This window comes from Halyomorpha halys, unplaced genomic scaffold, assembly GCF_000696795.3.
Source record: "Halyomorpha halys isolate HHAL.00 unplaced genomic scaffold, Hhal_1.1 Scaffold355.1, whole genome shotgun sequence".
In the NCBI taxonomy this organism is placed as follows: Eukaryota; Metazoa; Arthropoda; class Insecta; order Hemiptera; family Pentatomidae; genus Halyomorpha; species Halyomorpha halys.
The window spans coordinates 124,834-130,441 of NW_027110523.1; positions in this window are offsets into that span (position 1 = coordinate 124,834).

Sequence of the window (5,608 nt, forward strand, 5' to 3'; positions counted from 1 at the left end):
CCCAACAGTGCAGTAAAAATTCAAAATCAATGTAATAATCAAGTTTATTGTTTAATTGATAATATTAATACATGGAAATATCTAACCTTTTTAAACCAAATTAAACTCGCAAAATACTCTCAAGATTCATGCAATTGAATAGAAACCTAAAATTTTGTCCCTAATTGAAGAGCTATGCGAAAGCTAATTGTATTGAATGTTTTCATATTTCTATTATGAAGGCTAGAATTCAATTTTTTAACTTCCCCAAACCCCAATTTAAAGTTTTAGAAAAAATATGCAAGGCACTGTGTAGAAAGGATTATATAAAAATGTTCTTCCAAGCGAAATTTCCTTTTTAATTTTACCTAAAATTTCAGATATCATATTTTTTCGCTTAGGTTTTCAATCCTTTATTTATATACGAGTATACCATTAATTAAAAAACTAACAAGTAATAACTTGCTGTAGGAGAAAGAAAGAAACTTTAAACAGTTTAATTAATAATGTATCGGTATATTTATATTGACTATATTTTTATTTAAAATAATATACATAGATAATATAATACAATAATATAAAGAAAAAATTCAAAATTCCGACTAGTCACATCTAAGAAAGAATGAAGGACAAAAGAAGGCAGGGAATCCATGTAACACATAACAACGAATGTTCTCTATAATCATCTTTTTCTTACAAATACATTTTCACAGTTACCCGAAGTCACTGGTTAGTACAATGCCAATAGCATTCATCATTTGTGCTTACTTGTTTTAAAAAAAAAAAATCTCTGAGAATACTCTTCATATGTTTCTTAATACATTGTTTCACCTCAAATTTGTTACAACTTAAATAAGGATTTCATTATTTATATAACTTTAGTTTGACACCCTGAAGAAGTCTTCAATGGAAAAATATTTCTTTCACTAACAGAAGCCCTAATAGAGCTATTTACGTCCAATAGTTCTCGAGATATAGCTTTTTAAAAAGCAACATTTCATAAAAATGTACTGAAATATCCGTAGTTAATTTATTTTGAGAAATCTATATCTCTGAAACTATGTGACGTACAGATGTCTATTAGCAATCAAATTAAAGATAGTTTAATGTGCTACAAAGTAGTTTATGACGGATGTTTTCGTAGCAGCAGTAGTTTTCATGATATTTGCTAAAATAAATTGATTTATAGTAGTTCGGACAAATTTTCATTTGCCAAATTTATATTCATATGCGAATATCATAACAACTACTACCCCTACGAAGATAAGCATCATAAACTACTTTATAGTAAGTTAAATGTCCTTTATTTTGAGTGTTGGCAGACATATGTACGTCTTATAGGTTTAGAGATATATTTTTTCAAAAATCCAACATTTTATACAATAACAAGAAATTTTAGCAAATATCATTAAAACTACTATTCCTACGAAGGTAAAGGTCATACACTACTTTATAGTATATTAAACTAGCTTTAATTTGATTGCTAATAGACATCTATACGTCACATAGTGTCAGAGATATAGATTTCTCAAAATAAATTAACTACTGATATTTCAGTACATTTTTATGAAATGTTGCTTTTTTAAAAGGCTATATATCGAGAACTATAGGACGTAAATAGCTCTATTAGGGCTAATATTTCAGAAAATTTACTCTTTTCCTTAAATAATGTTCTTTTAGATTTTCTAGTGTTGTTGGTAGTTTTAATAATATAGAGCTCTGAATGAAAAATTAATTTAGTCTAACGTTTTCAAACAGCCGCTATTTTTCATTCCCACAACCTATACTTGGTAAACACGTCATTTTCAAATATTAATTAAATATTGTTTTCATTAAAGTAATCCAGGGGTGAGATAACTGCATTTTTTTCTTCCCCGCTCTTGCACTATTTTTTTATGATGTTTTATATTATGTTCTATGCTTGTCATAATAGATGTGATGATATTTAAAAAGTGAGAAAGTTCCAAATATTTTAAGCAGGACGATTTTTTTGTTTTAGTCTCAAATTATGTTTTACAATGAAAACCGTTTATTGTAAAAAAATTAATACTGATCACTACTAAATAAATATTTTCTATTAAAATTTAATAATTAGTTATTTTATTCCGTTATATCTCTCCTTAGTGATATAATTTCCTTATATTACTCCCTAGAATAAGACTTTTTTTTTTTTAAATCAATCTCACGAAAACTAATATGTTAAGTTTATGCCTGCGTAAGAATATTATCAAAGAGCACTCCCTAAAAGCAACAATACTAAAAAAAACGAATCAATCGACTTTAAATTGAAAAAAGTTGCACCAGATTTAGAAAATGACCCACATTTGAGTATCTTTTGATGACCTCGTTTGGTCTGCGAATGTTTCCCATCCTAAAATGTTTCTTATTAAGATGAAGAAGTTTGCTCTGAATAATATGGTGAAAAAAATCCCTTTACTTAACATAGAAGAATAGAGTATCCGTTGCCTGCCCAGCAGTTTGGAAAAAATGTTCAAAAGGAAACCATCCTCTGGAAAAAGTTGGTGTTAATATATTTAGTGGTTAATAAAATAAGCAAGATAAGTTCACGATCTCTTTCAAAATATTTTATTTAATTATAACTATTTTATGATGATTAAAAATAATGATTGTATGATCACTTCAAGGTAATTGATTCATATAAGTTTAGTTGATGTTTTGAGTTATCTAGGAGGTAACATACCAACATCGCTCTATACCCCGACACGCTACAGAGGTATTGCCTGGAATAGGATGATATAGAACCATTGATTGCTAGGTAAAGAGGTGTCAAACTATGGCACGTAACGTCGTTTATTGATTATACAACCAAATTATTTTTATTTTATTTTTTTTCTTTTTTATAAAAAAGATATATTATGCGGATTTGAATTCCATTCATATGTGTATATGCAAAAGGTATGGATTCAAATTTGAATTTTTTTTTATGAAACAAAAATTTACTTAATTAAGGTATTTATACCCTTCTGAAACTCATGCTTAAGACCTTAAAAATTACTAAAATTAAGTTTAATTGAGGGAATTGGTCTTAAGCAATGGTGACTGACAAAATAAAAACAAGTGGGAAATCGATTGTTACGTTTTGATGATATTTGGTATTTAGTTCTAACAAAAGTCACAAAATTATATTACCTAATTATTTTGAGTGTATTGAAAAATAAAACTTACTATTTGATACTCTTTTTTTATATATATATATATAAGAACAAATAATAGAGGATGGATACTTGCAAATACCATATTTTACAATTTTTGAGACCCTCGGTCATAAAACTTGGTATCTGAATTGGTTTAAATAAAATAATTTTTATTCAAGTCTCAAAACGCTCTTTATTATTTCTTTAAAAGTCCAACGTTTCTTTCAACCTCAAGGACAATCTTTAATATAAATTTACACTCCACATCCAATAATTTAAAAACTTATTGCAAGCTATTCTGCCGGTTATTAATTTCAGTCAAATTACCGTATTTTGTCACTTTTAAATTCTAAAACTTTTAATTACAGATTATAAAAATATTGTGTGATAAGAAAGTGATATTAGTGTTAAGTTAAACTGTAATTACAAGTTTTAAAATGTAATGGGAAAATAAAGTTATTTGACAGAACAACCAAAAGTTTTTGAATTATGTGAATTATGAATTCATATTTAAGATTGTCTTTGAGGATGGCCGAATGGACAGAAACGTTGAACTTTTAAAGAAATAATAAAGAGTATTTTGAGTCATAACTTGGATGAAAATTACTTTATTTTAACAATAAATTCTAGTCTCAAGAAAGTAAAAAGATTATATGTATGGTATCTGACATTTAGTGTTATTTGAAGTTTATGTTATGGTGAAAATGTGTTTTAATGTGACAGTAGCTTCATTTTCTGTCAACTGTCAATATTGTCACGACAGTAGATTTTATGATGATAGACCTAGTGGATGTAAAACGCAATAATTGAGAAAGATTACAAGACGAAGAGGCCGAATGACATTGTATCTAATGTACCTTTCATGTTTTACTTCCAAACAGGCCAAAAAATACATTTATTTTTCCTCATCTTTTTATTAATAACTTGGATTCAATTTGCTTACATTCATACGCGAAATTATAGTTCGGAACTTGTAAATAAATCAATTTATATTAGCAAATTTCATGAAAACTATAACTCCTACGAAGAAGAACATAATGAACTACATTATATCTCATTAAAATAGCTTTAATTTGAGTGCTAATAGACATCTATTCGTCAAATGGTTTTTGAGATATTGATATTTTAAAATAAATTCACTAACTACCGATCTTTCAGTACGTCCCAAACAACTTTTTATGAAATGTTGCTTATTAAAAAGGTATATCTCGAGAACTTTTTAACGTAAATAACTCTTTTAGGGCTCATATTTTAGCAAATTTACTCATCTTTAAATGACATTCTCTTAGGTTTTCTTGGGTTGTTCCTACTTTTTAAGATATAGAGCTCCGAATGAAAAATTAAATTTTCTTATCGCTTTTAAACAGCCACCATTTTTTATTCCCCCTACCTATACTTGACAGACTTATCAATTTTTACTAGTAACTATACATATTTTTCATTTAAGTAATCAAAAATTGGGGTGAGATAACTGCCTTTTTTTCTCCTCTTGGGCTCTTGTACTATAACAATAATTATTTTCTAAGATATAGTTTTTTTAACCACAATATTTTTTTCCACACAAGACAATTATTAATCAGTTCATAAATTCTCTCAATACAAATTATCAAGCTCTTTATTACAAATTTCAATAAATAGTAAACTGTATGTAAAAGCCGTATGAGCCCTGTAGATATTCTAGAGTTGTATTATTTACCACAAGTGAGCCTAAGGGTTCCAGTAACTTCTGCTATGAAGGATGGGACCCCTGGCTCTATCGCAGCTGTCGGGCTAATTGCCTCTGGGGTTACAAACGGCCTCACCATTGTTAGTGTTAGTTCAACATCTATGTCCCAGGGGTTCCATTAGGTTCAGTATTAGTGCATTTGTATTAATTTTATATTTATTACTCTTATATTGAGCAGAAGATGGTCGGGGTTGTGTTCAGCAAACAATTACAAAAATAAACAAAAACTTGTTTATTTGTATAATTTTTTACTGACCACAACCCCGACTATCTTCTCATATTAATCTAAGTTTAACTATAAACACCTTATTACTTTTGTATTGTTATTTTTATATTTATTAACCTTTTTCTTTAATATTGATATATTTTTATAATTATCACTTTTACATTTATTACTTTCATTTTAACACATATATTTTTATTTATTTCTTTTTTTGTATCCAATTATATAGAATGTCATTTTGAATTTTAATTGTATATAATTGTAGAGGACCATTTTGAGTTTTTATGTACATATATTCTTGCAATATGTAAAATGTTAATTATTTATTATACTGTTATAATTCTGTTCTATGTTTGATGAAGAAAAAAAAGTCATTTGTGGTTAAGAGAGAAAATTGTAAAATTGTAAATAATGGAAAATATATATATATTAAATAATACAACTCTAGAATATCTACAGGGCTCATACGGCTTTTACATACAGTTTACTATTTATTGAAATTTGTAATAAAGAGCTTGATAATTT